At 45.9% G+C, this 20,358-nt stretch overlaps 1 protein-coding gene across 5 annotated transcripts in view; it reads right to left on the reverse strand.

Annotated features, from left to right (window-relative positions):
• Window positions 1–20,358, reverse strand: part of ASAP1 (ArfGAP with SH3 domain, ankyrin repeat and PH domain 1) — a 436,411-nt gene that overhangs the window by 303,173 nt on the left and 112,880 nt on the right. The window lies entirely within an intron of this gene.

Raw genomic sequence — 20,358 nt, forward strand, 5'->3', positions numbered from 1 at the left:
AAGTGCTGCTAGTTTTAACGACGACTTACCGTCGTTTTAGTGGCGCTTTTCGGCCTCTAGTGGGTCACTTTTAACCCCTGCTAGCAGCCAAAGAAAGTGTTAAATGCGCCCAAAAAGCACCGCTGCCGAATCGCTTTGCAGTCGCTTCGGCAACACTGCCCATTCATTTCAGTGGGCAGGGGCGGTGTATACAGCGCTCCTAAACCACTCCAAAGATGCTGCTTGCAGGACTTTTTCTAATGTCCTGCAAGCGCACCGCTCCAGAGTGAAAGCACTTGTCTCTCACACTGGGGCTGCAGGGGAGGTGTTTCACAGGCGCTATTTTTTAGCCCTTTTGTGGCTGAAAAACGTCTCAATGTGAAAGGGGTCTAAGAGCCGGGAGTGCCTTAGCAATGTCCTAGCTACAAGGCAGTTCTGGATGATGCCAACTCTGGGAGTTTTCTGGTCAGGCTTCAGGAGATATGTAAAAGGTCTACACCTATAACAAGGGCATTGTTCAACTTTGGTCAAACTGCACAAGTTGTTTTTATCTACAGGCACCCCTACAGTTTTTGTTGGTAAAGATGAACCAATGCCTTTAAGGTTTGTTTATACTTGTCACTCTCATTGTTACCCCTCTGATCAGCAGTGGATCACTTTTCAGAAGCATTTGCCAGGCGGCTTGGAGGTGATATGTCACCTCATGGGTACCTGTTTTAACATTGAAAGCCCACAGCGCCGCACCACTACCATGTGCATTACAGAGCGTTTTGCAGCAAAGCCCAATTCACTGGAAGGGGGTCACATTTGGCAGCATTGCTACCTGCCAGACATTATTATTATTTAAGGTACTCATATAGTGCCGTCAATTTACGCAGTGCTTTACATATACATTGTACATTCACCTCGGCCCCTATCCTCAAGGAGCTTACAATCTAAGGTCCCTAACTCACATTCATATACTAGGGCCAATTTAGACAGAAGCCAATTAACCTACCAGCATGTTTTTGGAGTTACCTGACATGACCTGTGGCGGAATTTGTGGCGCGTCACATTGTGACTGCAGCAGTGTATACTAATAAGGCCTTTGGCCATGCTAACTTGCGACAGTGCAGTCAGGAGGCAGTAAAAGCATGGCTTAGTCATCTACTTTTACTGCCCGCAGGCCCCCCATGTAAACAAGGCCTTAGCTTTGTGAACTGAGCCTATAATCAGCATATCCAAGCTCTTTTGCCAAGAAGCATTTTCTATATGGTACTACACACGCCTGTGTATAAAAGAGGTAAATTTACTGAGAGGCGAATAATCAGTTGGTTGAGTATTCACTGTCGGTCAGGGCAGGACTTAGGATGGTGGGGGCCCCTGGGCTTAAGTCCTTTTTGGGCCCTACCTTCTATACATTACCGTATTTATCAACGTCCCTGTGTTATGTCCATCATAGGGTGGGACTGGGCGTGACTGTGAGCGGAGCCAAGCCAAGTACACTCGGCTATGTATCTCGGGGGGCTTGCGGGGCCCCCTATTGAGCGGGGCCCATGGGCTTGGGCCCAGTCAAGCCCAATGGTAAGTCCAGCCTTGCTGTCGGGTCGTTCACTGCAGTAAAAATGCTAATTGGTAACCCACACATTGTCCAGGTCCGCACCTAATCACGTCATAGGCCTCACTGACAATACCAGGCCTCAATCACTTTCTCTGTGTTTATAATAAATGTCACAGCCTCCAGGGCCCAAGCCATCTTTTGACAATTCCTCGTTTGGAGAGAGCGAATCATTGATTTCATCAGTTGTTCGCCATTGCGATGCGTGGATGACCTGCATATTCTCTCACGCTCACTTTTACACACACATTGGCCGCATAATTCATGTGGTGTGGTGTGGACGCTCTAATGTCAACATGTAGCAGAAGTTGACAATGGTGATGGTAGTTGTTTGTTGCTTTACCCGCCTCACAGTTCTGCTCTGCTCCATGCTGTATATTAGGACATACTCCATAATGCCATCTGCATAATACTATATTGCAACATGGAAATGTACGTTTTTATGCTTTTTACAGATGCGCCAGCCCCTGTTGCCCCCGAAAGATGATCAACACAGCACCACTTTCCAGAGGGTGATTGAAAGGCGGCTGGGAAGTGATATGTCTCCTCCTCATCCCCTGCTTTAAATCCAGAAAGCCTGCACCACCATGCTGCAATGACGTGCATTATATGCAATTGCAGCGCAGTTGCAGTGTTTCTCCATTTACTTGAATGGGTCGCATTCAGCAGCGATAGTGCTCTCTGAATGAGACATTGGTTATCATTTTTGCTGCAGACACAAAGCATCATGGCCACGACATGTGTACAACCTTGTCTGGCTGTTGTTGCAGTAGGGTTGCCACCTGTCCAAGATTCACCCGGACAGTTCGGGTTTGGAATCATGCGTTTGGGTTTCAGAGCGCCTGAAACCCGGACACATTTTTCAGACCAGAAAATGGCATCCCAGCAGGGTTGCTGGCTGCAGTTGTGTAAGCCGAGAGTGTCTGTTATACTCTCTTTCACGGCGCCCAAAAGCCAGCACTAACAATTACCCCTCCCCCCACACTAGAGTGCCCACGTGTCCCGGATTGCCCGGGATTGTCCCACAATTCGCATTTGTGTCCCATGTCCCGGGCGCCTTCATTCCAGGACAATACAGTGTCCCGGGATGAAATGAGGAAACATAGCCACCCTAATAGAAGATTGCTAAACTGGTTGCTAGGCCCGCCTGGTGTCTAGCAACCAGTGACATCGCATTTGCAGAGTCTCAGAGCAAGGCCGAGGGGAGCAAGGCCTTTACCCAGTGCTGCCCTTAAAAGGTGAGCAAATGGAACCTGATTGGAGCAGGTCAGATGACAAATCGGGGGACTGGGGCTAGGGACAGTACAGTAATAAATAAGGCTGACAAAGTGGAGCCCTGCCCTGGGGGGCAATAAAAAATGAGGCTGACAAGTGGGGGGCAATAAAAAAATGAGGCTGACAAGTGGGGGGCAATAAAAAAATGAGGCTGACAAGTGGGGACAATAAAAAATTAGGCTGACAAGTGGGGGGGGGGGGGGGGATAAAAAAAATGAGGCTGACAAGTGGAGACAATAAAAAATGAGGCTGACAAGGGGGGGGGGGCAATAAAATAAATGAGGCTGACAAGTGGGGGGCAATAAAAAATAAGGCTGACAAGTGGGGGGGCAATAAAAAAAATGAGGCTGACAAGTGGGGGCAATAAAAAATGAAGCTGACAAGTGGGGGCAATAAAATGAGGCTGACAAGTGGGTGCAATAAAAAATAGATATGTAGAGAATGTATGCCACCTGTCTAAACTGGTGACCGCAGTTTGCTTTGTTTTTCCAAAAATTGGCAAAAAAAAGTATCAAAAATCATATTTTTTTTGGCTGGCGCAAATGGAACCTGATTGGAGCAGGTCAGATGACAAGTTGGGGCACTGGGGCTAGGGACAGTACAGTAATAAATGAGGCTGACAAAGTGGAGTCCTGCCCTGGGGGGCAATAAAAAATGAGGCTGACAAGTGGGAGGGCAATAAAAAATGAGGCTGACAAGTGGGGGGCAATAAAAAAATGAGGCTGACAAGTGGGGGGGGGCAATAAAAAAATGAATCTGATAAGTGGGGACAATAAAAAATTAAACTGACAAGTGGGGGGCAATAAAAAAATGAGGCTGACAAGTGGGGGGCAATTAAAAAATGAGGCTGACAAGTGGGGGGGGGCAATAAAAAATAATGAGGCTGACAAGTGGGGACAGTAAAAAATGAGGCTGACAAGTGGGGGGCAATAAAATAAAATGAGGCTGACAAGTGGGGACAATAAAAAATGAGGCTGACAAGTGGGGGGGCAATAAAAAAAATGAGGCTGACAAGTGGGGGGCAATAAAAAATGAGGCTGACAAGTGGGGGGAATAAAAAAAATGAGGCTGACAAGTGGGGGGCAATAAAAAATGAAGCTGACAAGTGGGGGCAATAAAATGAGGCTGACAAGTGGGGGCAATAAAAAATATATATGTAGAGAATGTATACCACCTGTCTAAACTGGTGACCACAGTTTGCTTTGTTTTTCCAAAAATCATCTTTTTTTCGCGCAAGGGTGTGCACACTGGGGGGGGGGGGGGGGGTGTCCCTGAATGGCAGTTTGGAAATGTGGTCACCCTACCCCACACAGACAGGAGAGGAGAGAGTACTTGATCTACTCCTCCTCCTCCTGCCCCTACCCCTCTGTGAATGTGCTCAACTCTTCAATCCCTGGCGCGGTGCCTTAGAAAGTGGGGGCCAGAAATTTGAAGTCCAGCAGCCTCAGCTACATCTGGATGAGAGGTGCTGACTGCCAAGGGGTGATTGAGCTCACCATCCATCCCTGTCCCTTCTCTCCCCTGCCTCTGAGTACACTAAGGTAAATCAGGGTTCTCAGAGCACCCCTTATTACATCAGAGTTTTTCTTTACACCAGAGGCCACAGTCATCAGAATCCTCTCCGTACATCAGAGTTCTCAATGTTCCCCCTCCCTTACATCACAGTCCTCCCTTACATCAGAGTCTGCAGAGTCGTTAGCCGCCAGATGTGTTCAGATGTAAAAGGGGAACTCTGTGGACTCTGATGTAAAGGGGGACTCTTGCGATTACCTTCATTTGATTAGAAATTGTATTTAATTTCAAAATATATGTATAGTTTATACTATAAAAAAGATTGCTGTGTGCCGCTAAAGTGTTCGGGTTTGACTTGAAGAAAAAGTGACAACCCTATGTTGCAGCTTAAAGGGTTTGATCACCTTTATCAAAAACACTGCCTATGCAAGTAATGGCGTCTGTAGGTAAAAACAAACTGGGCAGCTCTGACTAAAGTTGAATAATACCCTTGCTATAGGTGTAGGCCATTTACATACCTTATGAAGCCTGACTGGAACACTCCCAGGACAATGGCAACTCAGGCTGGGTTCACACATACAGTATGCGGCCGCGGTTTCAGTGCGGCGGGCTGGTGCGTTTCTGTTTATTGATTCAGTTGTGAATTTATACCTGAACCGCACCCAAAAACACACAGGACTTTTTTTAAAACCACACCGCGACCGCCTCGCACATGTCTGAACCAGCTCCATTGAAAGCCGGTTACATGTTATGCGAATTGGATGCGTTTGGATGCGGTTAAAACGCATCCAATTCGCATATATGTGAAGCCAACCTGAGGTCTAATCATTACTGCTGACCTCCACAATCACAAGAGTGAGCTTTTTTCTGATTCAAACCCCCTCACATACCGGTACTCTTTCTCTCCCCTGATGCAGTAACTCTGAACTCAGAATTTGAGAGCTCACTCCTATGATGGTGGAGGTGAGCAGTAACAACTAGGCCTCACTTAGCAACGTTCTAGCAACGCCCTGGAATTATTCCCATCAGGCTTCAGAAGGTGCAATGCCTACACCTATAGCAAGGGCATTATTCAACTTTAGTCAGAGCTGCACAGTTTGTTTTTATCTACAGATGCCCCTTATCTGCATAGGCAGTTTTTTGGTAAAGGTGAACTAACCCTTTAAAGGGCTCACTCAGATAGGCTTCCAGGTGGCAGTGAAAGCAAGCGTTTGAGCTGCAGTTTTACCACCCCTGACTGCCTACCTAAAGCAGGGCATGCAGCCTAAGATCTGGTAAATAGATTTACTTTAACAAGTCCCTTAGTCCTAAACGAGACACAGCCGCACTGCTAGGAATAGTTTTTACATTTCTCAGAGTTGGGCTTTAAAGAGAATGTACAGAGATTGTACAATTAGATTGTACTTTGTATTAGTGTATGGGGAGCTTTACCTTTGGGAAATCATATGTCTAAATACGGCGAGTTGCTTCCAACAAGTGGTGGTGTCAGTGTGTAATAATGCACAGTTTTTGCAGGGGATCAAGATTTTTTTTTGCGTCCCTGCACTTTTTTCCCAGCAGGAACACCGTTCCCTTTGCAGGACTAGAGCCGCCCGAGCCAAATGTCGAGATGCATGCAGAGTAGCGCAGGAAGTGTCTGTCTGTAGTAAGTTTTCTCTCATGTCACGCAGCGCTGCTCGCTCCCCAGCGGCCCCTTCTCTCTTCTCGTATATCCCAGATGATGTCACAAGCCAATGGGGATAGATGAGAAGCTAGGAGGGGCTGCCGGTGAGCGAGCAGCGCTGCGTGACATGAGAGAAAACTTACTACAGACAGGCGCTTCCTGCGCTACTCGGCATGCTGGCTAGTAAGGTGCCCTGTAATGTGCCCCCTGATGTGCCCCGTACCCTGATCTGCTATTTGCCCCATGCCCTGTGCCCTAATGTGCCCCATGCCCTGATATGCTATGTGTCCCGATGTGCTATGTGCCCCAATGTGCCCCATAATGTGCCCTGATGTGCTATGTGCCCCAATGTGCCCTGATGTGCACCATAATGTGCCATAATGTGCCCTGATGTGCTATGTGCCCCGTGCCCTGATGTGCCATGTGGCCTGATGTGCCCCATGCCCATGATGTGCCCCGTGCCCTTATGTGCTATGTGCCCTGATGTGCTATGTGCCCCATAATGTTCCCTGATGTGCCCCATAATGTGCCCGATGTGCCATAATGTGCCATGTGCCCCATGCCCTGATGTGCCATGTGGCCTGATGTGCCCCATGCCCTGAGGTGCCCCATGCCCTGATGTGCTATGTTCCCATGATGTGCCATGTGCCCTGATTTGCTATGTGCCCTGTGCCTTGATGTGCCATGTGGCCTGATGTGCCCCATGCCCTTATGTGCTATGTGCCCTGATGTGCTATGTGCCCCATAATGTGCCCTGATGTGCCATAATGTGCCCCGATGTGCCATGTGACCCGTGCCCTGATGTGACATATGGCCTGATGTGCCCCATGCTCTGAGGTGCCCCGTGCCCTGATGTGCCCCGATGTCCTATTTTATTAATTTTTTTGGTGGGGGAGTGGATCTTGGGTTGAAGTTCCCACACTTTTTTCCCCAGGACTTACTTGACCCCTGCATATTTATATCATCGTCTATCACTTAAAGCGGATTTCCACCAAAAAATTGAACTTCTGCTTTATGTGACCCCCTGACATGCCACATTTGGCTTGTAATTTTTTTTTTTTGGGGGGGTGGGGTGGATACCTTCTTTTTAAAAGCATTTGGCTTCCAGGGCTCCACGGCACCAGAAGGAAGTTCACCTCTCCCCCCCCCCCTCCCTGCAATCTTCTGGGACATGTCACAGCTCCCAAAAGATTGCCGGCAAATCACAGCGCATAGCTTGGCTCGTGCATGCGCAGTGCGTGCCCAGCTGTGAAACCACAGTCGGGCGCCCACATTAGTGATGCCGGCGCCGTGGAGAGGAGGTGGAGAGGAGCGGGCTTTGTATTCCCGCATCGCTGGACCGTAGGACAGGTGAGTTTCCGATCATTAAGGCCTCATGCACACGGACGTTTTTACAGACGCTTTTTTGAGCGTTTTTTGCAGCTTAAAAACGCCTGTCCATGTTAGTCTATGGCTTCATGCCCACCTAGGCGTTTTTGAGCTGCAAATGGCATAGGCGTTTTTAAGCTGTAAAAAAAACCCAGGACCAGTGCGTTCCGTGGTGCGGAGCTAGAGCTGTAAAAACGTGAATCGCGGGAAAACGCGCAAAAACGCACACAAACGCGCACAAACGCGTAACATATTTTCTTTGTTTTCTGAGTGCTATAGCCAAGAGATGTGTTTCTTTAAAAACCCTACTTAACGCTAACGCTAAAAAACACGCAAAAACGCCAATGCAAACCGCAGTAAAAATCTAGTTTTTAACGCCGATTTTTCCAGGCGTCAGAGCTAGCTTTGCAGCCAGTTTTTTAAAACGTCCGTGTGCATGAGCACTTAAAGTCAACAGCTACACTTTTTGTAGCTGCTGACTTTAAAAAAAAATTTCGGTGGAACTCCGCTGCAGTTTTATGTTGTTTTAAAGTCCTGCTAGATCACTTCAGGCTGGCCCCTTTTGCTTGTATAGCTATGTAAAACATTAAAGCGGAGGTCCACCCTAAAATGGACCTTCCACTCATCGGAAACCTCCCCCCCTCCGGCGCCACAATTGGCACCTTTCAGGGGGGAGGGGGGTGCAGTTACCTGGATAATCCAGGTAACTGCACCCACTTCCGGGATAGCTCTCTGCGGAAAGGGGCGTAGATTACGCCCCTTTCCGCAAGTGCCCGCCCCCTTCCTCAAGTGCCCCGCTGCCTGCTGGGAAACACACAGATCCCAGAGGCAGCGGGGACTGTCCTTATTGCGCATCGCAACTCGCGCATGCGCAGTAGGGAATCGGGAAATGAAGCCGAAAGGCTCCATTTCCTGATTCCCATACCCAAGATGGCGGCGGCAGCACCCGAGTGACGATCTACAGATCGGCTTCGGGTGCCGACATCGCGGGCGCGCTGGACAGGTAAGTGTCACTATTTTAAAAGTCAGCAGCTGCAGTATTTGTACCTGCTGGCTTTAAAAAAAAAAAAAAAACGCGGAGTCCCGGTGGACTCCCGCTTTAAAAATAAGTTCCTAAACTGTTTAACATCCCGTAATCCAGTAATATACTGTTTGACCCTGCTCTGCACATGCTCAGTTGCTCTCAATTTTAGGCACTGCTGAGTTTTTAGAGTCCGTTCTGCTGACAGCCTTAAAGTGGAGCTCCACCCAAAAGGGAAAGCTCCTCTTGTTTGCCTACCCCTGCCACATTTGGCACCTTTCGGGGGGGGGGGGGGGGTACCTGTTTTTGACAGATATATGTCCCCACTTCTGGAGGACCTCATCGTGACGAGGTCCCTTGAAAGTTCGCCCCCTTCTTCTTCCTCTGCCGCTGGGCCATTCACAAAGTGCTTCGGGCATGCGCAGTAGGGAACCGGCTGTGAAGACCCATGGCTTCACTGCCGGTTTCCCTTACAATGCATGGTGGCGGCAACAACCGAGAGCCAATTGAAAAATGGTCTGGGTAGCCGACATTGCGGGATCCCTAGACAGGTAAGTGTCCTAATATTAAAAGTCAGTAACTTCAGCATTTGTAGCTGCTGACTGACTTTTAATTTTTTGGTGAGGAGGCTGGAGCTTCTCTTTAAAGCAGAATTAAACCCTCCTATCCTTTAGTGTCAAGGAAGCTGCTTCTGTTTGATCTGCGACTGCCATGTTGCTTCACATGTGATCATTTATGACACCAGCCACTTTATGGTATAACAGTTTGGTTCGGGACAAAAGCAAATGTGGCAGTTAGCAACCCCAGCATTCCAGGAATTTTGAATTCGAAATTCGAACAAATTTTTGAAACCATTAAATCGATGGGTTTAGTTCCGCTTCATGATTTACTGCTGTTCAGGGGATCTGAGCTTCAGCAAAATGGCCGACTCCAGCAAGAAGAAACAGGAGCAATGCTGGAGACGATTTACAGCACACACTAATTTTGGTAGCATAAGCATTAATGTGGAATGTATGTTCCTTGCTAAAGAAAATAATTTTTATCAAGTTGTTATGGGTAAAGTTCCGCTTGAGCAGTGTAGATTTGGCATATTTTATTTTCTAAATGAACCTGGGTTTGAGGCTCTGAAAATGTACGGTAAGTCTTTCCATGTTTTGAGATCTGTCCTCGGAGATGGAAGTTGTGCAAGGCAGAATCATGTGACATCCCAGATTCACTGTGAAAAGCCTGCTGAATTTGTGACTAGTTATTAAATTTAAGCTGTATTAAATGCATTTGGATATTCTGAAATTATACAGTTGCAATGTTTCCTGAAATGCATTAACGATCCATATTTAATGTACTTGAAGCCGCTCTTTAAAGGGCACTTAATTACTCAAAGTACATACTATAAATCTTTCCTCACCCCCTGCCAAGGTCTGAGCCAGGACTATGGGTAGCACAAAACTTCAGTCTGGTCAGGTGGAAGGCAGCAATCCAATTTACTATATTAGATGTTAGATGTTTGTCACTTATGTAAATCCGAATCTAATGACATTTACCTTACTAAGGCGCAGGGCTTTTTTTCTCAAACAATAGGTGCTGGAATTCAACCACGACCCCCCAAGACCCCTCCACCCACACACACCCTCCAAATCACATCAAATAGTGGGTGTGGTCAGTCAAATTTCACGAACAGTAGGAGGGTCTTAAAGGGGCATTAAATGCCAGGATTGCATTACATACAGAGTACAGAGTTCAGGGGGGTTACACACAGAGTGCAGAGCTGTCACTTGTAAACACAGAAACCGGACTTCTGTGCTTACAAGTGATTGTGGTGAACAGGCCCCCCCCCCCCCAAGGGTCACAGCCAGAGGTGGTGGAACTGAATTCCACCAAGTTCCCCTTGAAAAAAAGCCCTGCTAAGGCAACACGTATCATAAACAACTGCCATTATTTTAATAAAATACTAGTTTTCACCTTTTGTATCCCTTGCATCTCAGTGCTTTCGGTCACCTGCAGCCTCTTGACAGTCACTCTATGTCTACATGCATGCACTTGAGCAATGGTTGCATGCCATTTCTCAAGGCGGTTTTACTGACGTGACAACAGTGGACCATGTGTGTTCAATAGGCCACTTGTAGTCAATGCCTGATACCTGTGTGACAAGGTGATGACACAGGAGCAGGACTGAAATACAGGGCAGTTGTCACACTATTAGAGAAAGTGCCTGAAAAAGGGTCTCCATGGCAGGATCATCAGGTATTAATTGAGACCCCTTAACGCCCTTGCCTCCCGGTCCTTTAAGGGGTTTCTGATGGCAGGGGTTTCTGATCATGTGACTGCCATGATTGGTTGTCACAGCGGTCACATGATTGGCTAGGGGTGCGCTCTCAGCACAGGTCTTTTAACATTTTGACCGCGTGAAAATGTGGGTGGGTGCAGCATGGTGTGGCGCCAATAACACATATACAGTCCAGGTGTAAATGATAGAACTTGTACTGAATTAAAATGCAACCAGTTCTCAATAACCCATTGGAAGGAGATTCAACAGTTAACACTCATAGAAGCCAACAACATGTAGCTGAGCAGGCTTTAGCCGAACTGACAGCATCTGTCTGGAGGGGCGTAATGAGGCCTGGCCCAAACTGGAACATATCGAAGGAGAATGCAGAGCCCTAAGCTTTCCCTACTTGTCTTGAACTTTTCCCTGCTGCTAATACTGTCCCTGACAGACGGGTGACCTTTGCCTGCATTACATTACCCACACACAAATGCATGCCAAACCCAGAGGCCAGGGTCGTAAATAGACTCTGCCACACCTAAGATGGCCGCCAGAGTCACAAAGGCATCCAGCATTTGATTACTGGCCCGGTAACTCAGGAAACCATAGAGGAGCCATGTTCCTCATGACTTCCTCTCCCTCTGCATTACCACTGTGGGGGGAAAGGCCCCAGCAGCTACCCCCACCTATATACCCTGTAGATAGGCCTCTAAATCACAGAGTCTTTGTGCAGCTGCCTGGCACAAATGTTGTAGCTTCCCTTGCCTTGAAGTCTGGGTAGGTGGTAATCATTCTAGTTACATAGCTGAACATGTGAATTGATGCCCAGTAGTCAAGGTAAAGATGTTAAACCCACAATATATGTGGGGGACACATAGTGTCAAAGGGCCCCTCACCTGTTTAAGTCAGGTTGTTCCAGTTTGCCTCTTTCATGCCTGGTTGTCCTTTCTGATACTCATTAAAGCGGTAGTAACCTCCAGAAAAAGAGAAAGCAATGGGCCCCCCTGCAGGTTTAAGTCATAATGTACTAGTATGCACAGCATACTAGCACATTATGACAGACTTACCTGTAAAGCGGATCTCTCCCACGCAGCTCTGTCACAGATCCCCGGCGCTGCCATCTTCACAGAGTCTTCCTGGGCTCCGGCTGTATGAGTGGCCAGGGCCCCCGATGACGTCAGCCTCGGCTCCGGCATGGAGCTCTGAAGGTCCGGCACGGTACACCGCCCCTTCAGAGTACATGCGCCGATGACGTCACCGGCTACATGTTGTATGAATATCTCCTAAACAGTGCAAGTTTAGTCGATAATTACTGTACCTACAGGAAATCCTTATTATAGGTTTACCAGTAAGTACAGTACAAGCCCAAAATTGGAGTTTACCTCCACGTTGAGCCTTCTTTTACACGCCTAAGCAGAGCATATTCCTGGTGATTTTGAAGCTTCCTTTAGGCGTTTTTCAGGTTTATTTGCATTTTTTAACATGCATCAAGCTTCAGGTGTTTGTTTCTTGGGCTGGGAAAGGGAAAGAGAGCAGTTCCATAGCAGGAGAGGAGTTCTGCAGGTGTAAAACATGCACAAAACACACAAAAAAAGTTTTGCTTGCTTACAAGTAAAAAGTAAAAGTATTGCTTGCTTACAGGTTATCATATTGAGGTCTATGGGACCAAAAACGCATGAATTCACTCAAAAAAGCATGTACTTTTGTGAGTGTAGGGCAGCGATTCTCAACCAGAGTTCTGTGGAATCCTAGGGTTCCTCCAAAGGTTGCTAGGGGTTCCTTCAGCATTGGGCCATTTCTGCCTCTCAGATAAGTTCCCACTGACACCATTGATCTTTTTAGCTATCTGTAAGGAGGTAATTCTTCCCAAGTGTAAGGACCGTTCTTCCCACTGACCATCACACTAATGTATCATGAGTTGTAGATTTCTAATTTTTAGCAGGGGTGACTGAGCATACAACTGTGAACAGGTCCCATTAGAAAGAATAGGATTCTGCCTAGCCAGGCATAGTAAGGTGTAGTCAGACATAGGAAAATGAGCAGAAAAATGCTCAAGTGTTAACAGGGACTTAAAATGAGGAAGCGGCTTGCATTAGTAGAAAACCATCTTTAACCACTTCAGCCCCGGAAGGATTTTCCCCCTTAATGACGAGGCCATTTTTTGCGATACGGCACTGCGTCATTTTAACTGACAATTGCACGACCATACGACGTTTCAAAAAACAAAATTTATGTCCTTTTTTTCCCATAAAAAGAGCTTTCTTTTGGTGGTATTTGATAATTTCTGCGTTTTTTTTTTCTCTTTTGCGCTATAAACAAAAAAAAAGTGACAATTGCGAAAAAAACCCTACAGTTTTTACATTTTGCTATACTAAATATCCCCCCCCCCCAAAAAAAAATGTCTTCATAATTTTTGGCAATATTTTGGTAAAAAAATAATAATAATAATTGCAATAAGTGTATATTGATTGGTTTGCAAGAGTAAGGCCGTGTACACACGGGCGGATTGTCTGGCCAACTAAGTTCGTCAGACAATCCGACAGACAGTCCGTCCAACTTTCGAATGAACGGACTTGACCACACACGATGAACAGACAGTCCGCCGAAAGCTTGCGCGATGACGTGTACGGCACGTACGACGGGACTAGAAATTCGACGTCCAATACACTGCAATGCAACCTTCGGCGTGTAAATCCTTTCTGAGCATGCGCCATACTTAGTCCGTCCAACTTGCCTACACACGAGCGGACTGTCCGCTGAAACCAAGTTTGGACGGACAAAATTACAGAAATTCCGAAAGACTTAGTCCGCCAGACTGTCCGCTGAAAAAGTCCGCTGAAGCCCACACACGAGCGGATTGTCCGCTGAAACACGTTTCAGCGGACTAAGTTGGGAAGACAATCCGCCCGTGTGTACGCGGCCTTATAGCGCCTACAAAATAGGGGATATATGTAGTGATTAAAAAAAGTTTTGTCTATTGTTTTGACTTTAACAATATACAGTAAGTCCATTTGAATGTGACTGAATACTATCAGCTATTCCATGTCCTGGATAAATAAAAACCTTTGTAAACTTTGGGGTCAATTCACAAAGCTTTACCGCTTGCGATAAGGGTATCATATTACTCATCTGCATAATTAATAGCAGGCGGTAAAGTAAGTCCAATTCACAAAAAAAAAAATTTACCGGGGGAAAAAAACGTGCCAGTAAATACTACATAAAAAGCTCTTAAAACAGAGTTCCACTCAAAAGTGGAAGCTCCACTTATCTGCCTTCTCCCCCCCCCCCCCTCCGGTGCCACATTTGGCACTGCGGTGAGTTCAGCCCCCCCTTCTTCCCCTGCCGCCAGGCCATTCAGAAAACGCAGAGCGATTCACGCATGCGCAGTAGGGAACTGGTTGTGAAGCTGCAAGGCTTCACTGCTGGTTTCCATTTCCAAGGTAATGGTGGTGGCAGTACCTGAGAGCCAATGGAAACATCCGCTGGGTGCCAACATCACTGGATTACAGGACAGATAAGAGGACTAATATTAAAAGTCAGCAGCTACCATATGTGTAGCTGCTGACTTATATTTTTTTGCTGGGGGGAGGGGGGGCATAACTCTGCTTTAAGTCCACTTCATAAACGGACCAGAGCATTAAAAAGTATGCGATAATTAGGGTTTAGCTGGCGGTATCACATGCGGTATTTGTCTAAAAACATCCTGGGGTCGAGGGACCCCCAGACTGTTTCTTGACAAATAGCTGGTTGCTAAAGAGCGGGCTGAGAAGCCGGCCGCCACATGCTTAACAGCCAATGACTCATCAGCTGTGAGTAGACTCCCCCCCCCCCCCCCCCCCCAGCTGATTGTAAAAAAAAAAGCAGACAAAAATTCAGAAAAAAAACTGCGTGGGGTCCCCCCAAAATCCATACCAGACCTTTATCAAAGCATGCACATGATGTCACAGGGGGTGGGGTCTCCGGGTGACATCACCGGATGACAACGCCCCATGGCTATTTAAGAAATTGCAGACAGCAGGAGCCGACACAACGGAGGCAGCCAGTGTCAGAAGAAGACTGTTTAGCAGAGGCAGCAGACAAAGTAGACCTCATCGAAGAGAGAAGAGGGAAGAGAAACACCAGAGGGAGAAGACAGCGGAGGAAGAAGAAACCACTGAAGGGAGAGGAAACACAGGAGGAAGAAGACACACTGAAGGGGGAAGAAACACCGGAGGAAGAAGATATTTTTTAATAAAGGACATGTCCAAAACTGTCTTTTGTGTTTTGTAACACTGCATTTTCTTTTTTTTTTTGGTGAATAGGTAGGGGTACAATGTACCCCATACTCATTCACATGGGGGGGTCCAGGATCTGGGCCCCCCCCCTTTTCATAATTTTTAATTGTTGGCTTTTTTTAATTTTTATTAAAATCAGCTGTGAGCGGGGAAGCATGCTGACAGCTGGAGAGTCATCGGTTGTTAATGACACGGCGGACGGCTCAACTCAGTGCGGTAACTATTGCAGTAATTACCGCTTAATAGAACAAATACCACATGCAGTATTTAACTTCAAAATAAATACCGTTATTATCCATTATTTAACTCTTAGAGAATCTACACCTTTATCCCCTGTTATTTTTGTTTCTTTGTACAATTCTTGATCTAGCAGAAAGTTAAACTGTAGTTGTAGATTTTTTCACTTGGGATTTACGTAGAAATCATTCTTGCCAAAAGAAGATGATGTTTTTGGCCCTACAATTATCTTAAAATAGCTTTCCAAATCCACAAGATCACAGGCCAAAAGTGAGTAGGTAAACGTAACAGAAATTGGTAAATATCCCCTGGGCGATGGACAATCAATGATTTTCAATATAATTAGCCATACTCACAAAGAACTGTTGGTATGTTAGTCCAGGGGGCACCTAAAATAATAATAATCAGAAAAACAGAGAGCAGATCCTTTCTTTATGCCTTGGAGGAATACATAATGCATGTTAGCAAAGCCATAAGAGAGTTGGTGACATGGTAATTATGAAACCCACAGAGAAATCAGGCCTACCTATTATGCAAACCACAGAGGAGATGACTGCTGCCATATCAGATGGGATGAAGAAACCATGAAATTGATTAGTGATGCAGACTTCAGAGAACCATGGCTAAATAGTTACTACTATTGTCTATTGTCTTTAACCACTGGGATTACAAATTTATTTCCCACCAAGAATGGTGACTGCATGGAGTTTTCTCTGTGTGGGTTTCCTTCCATAAACATACAGGTAGATTGATTGGCTTTCACCCACAGTGGCATTTTAGTGCAGTTTTACTTATATGGATTCCCCACACCCCTTCAGGTCTTATAGTTACGTGTCCCTGGAGATTTTGGCAAGTGGCCCTGCAATCTCGTCAGCAATATTGCCCTGGATTGGGTCCGGTATAATAAAGGAGAGGTGCCTGGGGGCTGCTACAAAATTAGCTGCTATAGTAGGCAAAGTCACAAACAAAAGAGAAGAGTGCACAGGCTCTGGTGCAATGCCTATTATTTTATAATAAAAACTAGATAAAAATGCACTCACAAGAAAAAAAATGAATCAGAATGTATCAATCACATCTCTCCACCACAGTACTGTGCACAAAAATCCTCTCACCACCCTTCATAGGAGCTACAGCTGACAGTGTGGATTTGGCAGCAGTCCTGGGTCGAATCCAGTCGCCGCTATGCTTGACCTCATGCATTAGATCAAGTGTAGATCAAGCATAGCGGCAACTGCATTCAACCCAGGACTTCTGCCATATCCAAACTGTCAGCTGGAGTTCCTATCAAGGGCGGTAAGAGGATTTAATGATAAGTTCTTATTGATTTTTTTTCTTGTAAGTGCATTTTTATCTAGTTTTTATCATAAATTAAAGGGTATTGTACCAGAACCAGTGCACTCTTCTCTCTTGTTTGTGTGTTTGCAGTTTCCAGTGCCTACTGGTTGCAAGAGTAACAAGGTTGTGGTGCTTTTGAAGAGTAACCCTTTCAAGGCTGGAATTGTATTGAACTTTTACTGGCATATGTATATATATATATATATATATATATATATATATATATATATATATATATATAGTAGGCAAATTGCAACACCAAAATGATAGCTGGAAGTTTTCTGCCACTGGATTACTGGATAGGACGTCAGCTGTCTGTAAAGCTGACCATACATACTAAAATAAGATTTTAGTCTTCTTTAGACCTTCCAACAACCATTTAGCACAAAGGCTTGCTTGATAGCATACACATTGAATGGGTTGATTAAGTAAACCCTCCCGTTACCTAGTTTGGGTATAGCTAAAGAAGATTTTACAGTCAAACTGTTTATTTATTGGGCTTTTGGGTTAGCCGCACTTTTCCATAGACTTCTATGAGGTTCTGCGGTTTTGGTGCAGTTTCAGTAAGCACACCAAAACTTCTGCATGCTGCATCTTTGGGATACCATAGAAGTCTATGGAAAAGCGCAAGATATCAGTGAAAAATGTAGCGTAGGGGTCGGTTCACACAGGGGCGACCCGTCAGGGGACTTAGCCGCCTGAGAAGTCGCGTCACGCTCTATGCAATGGAACCGTTCTAATCGGAGCGACTCAAGTCGCTCCGACTTAGAAAAAGGTTCCTGTACGACTTTTGGGGCGACTTGCATTGACTTCTATACAGAAATCATTTCACAAGCCGCTGCTAAAGTCGGATCCCGGTCGCCTGAGGCAGTCGCGCTGCAAGTCGCGCTGCCTCAGTGTGAACGGGCTCTTAAAAGTATAAAACAATAAATATTGAACAATATATCAAGTATTGTTTGTAAATAATAAAAACTTAACTTATAATGAATATAAAACAGAACATGTATATAATGAGTAGAAACACAGGTGAGAACGTTCCAAAGGTGAAACAATCCTATTGTAAACATATATGGAGTCCACCATGAAAAGTTCTTGCTCATAAGTGGGCTACAAAGGCCTCAGCAGGCAAGTAGAGCTTCAGGGATAGTGTGTTCTCCACCCAAGGTAAGGGGTATATACTCTTAGGCCGCGTACACTCGGGCGGATTGTCTGGCCAACTAAGTTCGTCAGACAATCCGACAGACAGTCCGTTCAAAATTTGCATGAACGGACTTGACCACACACGATGAGCAGACAGTCCGCTGAAAGCTTGCGCGATGACGTGTACGGCACGTACGACGGGACGAAAAATTAGACGTCCAATACACTGCAATGCAACCTTTCGCCGTGTAAATCCTTTCTGAGCATGCGCCAAACTTAGTCTGTCGAACTAGCCCACTCACGAGCGGACTGTCCGCTGAAACCAAGTTTGGACGGACTGTCTTACGGGAATTCCGTAAGACTTTGTTCGTCAGACAATCCGCTGAAAAAGTCCGCTGAAGCCTACACACGAGCGGATTGTCCGCTGAAACACTGTTCAGCGGACTAAGTTGGGCAGACAGTTTGCCCGTGTGTACGCGGCCTTACCGGAAATAGTGCACTCGAGTGTCAGCAACAACGAGTCAATCAAGGGAGGAAAGCCTGATCAGCAGATTTCCGAAAGGATCCAGGGAATCCAAAGAGCTCCAAGAACAAATCCAGGGAATCGTGCAGGTAAACGTGAAGCTGGAACTCAGATGTTAAGCAGCCAGACTGGAACGCCAAAAACCAGTAGAAGGACCCTGGTGATGTCAGCGCAGCTAACCCACATGAAGCAAACAGGTTGGCGGCGCTTTGCCCAAAGTGCAGCTCAACTGCATTGGGGCAGTATAAAGTCGCCTGTAACCTTTACAAAAAGGATGATGCCTCTCAGAACATTCTCTGTTCTGGTTACATTAAGGTTTGATCCCCCACAAGGTATTTGCTGTTCTTCTGAGACCCTGGTGGGGAAATCTCCCACCACTTCTACTTCTGGTTAGAGTTAGGTACGGTTTGAACCTCTACCGGGTCCTCACTGCTGTCTGTGATGTCAGTGGAGGGGATCTCCCACCACTTCTAGTTCTGACTTCACAAAAATCACCTGATGCCAATATTTAGAGCATTCTTTATTAATCAGACCCCATGGAACCCTATGGCTTCTTCAATTACAGATTGATTTCTCCACTGATATTGCCTGCATACTTTTGGCACCAACATCACTGCTATGGGACTAGATAAATCTTCTGTTATCTCTAAGATGAGATGTTTGTAAGATGGACATTCTTCCCAATGACCACCACTGTAGAAATATTATTCCACTTTAACCCTTCCAATGTCAAGGTTCATTCTTCCCACTAACCATCAATGTAAGGCATTTTTCCACCACGATCGCCAATACAAGGGAGCATTACATTGACCCCCATTGTAAAATGGGAATTTTTCAACTGACCACCAATGTATGAGGACACTACACTGAGCACCAAGGTAAGAGGACATTTCTTTACTGACTACCAATGTAATGGGACACTACACTGACCACCAAGGTAAGAGGAAATTTCTTCACTGACTTTCAATATAAGGGGGCACTACACTGACCACCAAGATAAGAGGAAATTTCTTCACTGACTTTCAATATAAGGGGACACTACACTGACCACCAAGGTAAAAAGGCACTTCTCTACTGACCACCAATGCGAGGGAACACTACACCGACTACCAATGTAAGGGGGCATTTTTCCACTGACCAACAATATAAGGGGGACACTACACAAACCACCAAATATAGGGGGTTATTTCTTCACTGGCCATCAATGTAAGGAAGGGCAGCACACTGACCGCCAATGTAAAGGGGCATTTCTCCACTGACCACTAATCTTAGGGGACACTAAACTGGACTTTAAAATGAAAGAGTGCATTTCTTTACTGACCTCCAATGTAAGGGTACACTTCTCTACTGACCTCCAATGTAAGGGTACACTTCTCTACTGACCTCCAATGTAAGGGTATACTTCTCTACTGACATCCAAGGTAAGGGTAAGGGATTTTGCTTGGATTCTTCGTGTATGGAGAAACCAGTGAAGGGACAGAAACTCTTGTATTATGGAGTCATTGGCACCTAATGAATTTTCCATCTCAAAATATACTGTAGGGAATGATTTCTAGAGAGCATACGCACAAGTTAAAGGTAATAGTCGAGCCCTGGATGTCACATCAGAACCAAAAGTGGTGGAAGGCCAACTCGCAAAAGTCCCAGACAGGAATAATAACTGGGTAAGGGTTTAATCTCTGCCTTTCAATCAACATAAAACTACAGTTACAAAAAGGGGGACGTTCAGCTTAAAAGAAGAAGGTAATTGGTTCAAATAGGCAATATGGGCAGTATGTCTGACATATACTATAAATGTCACCGGATAAGGCTTAGTGAGATGCGGCAAGTTGATCAGCAGGCGAGGATGTTGATTCAGAGGGCTCACTGCTGGCAGCGGGCAACACATTATGTTATTGTAAGGCAGTGACACAGAACAGCCTGGGGTGAGCACAAGATATTCCATAACGCTGTGTGAGGTCATCCCTCTGAGTGAACCCATGCAGAACACATCTGTTATGTGACAACCCTCCCTGAAAACAGGATCTGCACAGTCCTGGATCAGCAAATGATGCAGCTCCCTGTTGTACACAGCGATAAATTTGCTGAGCGTTTATGATTGATAGTACCGGCCAGGAAATTATGTGAGCACACACTTCCAATAACTGGAACCATTTCCAGAATCACAGTGC

The sequence above is a fragment of the Lithobates pipiens genome, unplaced genomic scaffold (assembly GCF_037356315.1).
Source record: "Lithobates pipiens isolate NorthernLeopardFrog02 unplaced genomic scaffold, aLitPip1_a1.2 Scaffold_19, whole genome shotgun sequence".
Lineage (NCBI taxonomy): Eukaryota > Metazoa > Chordata > Amphibia > Anura > Ranidae > Lithobates > Lithobates pipiens.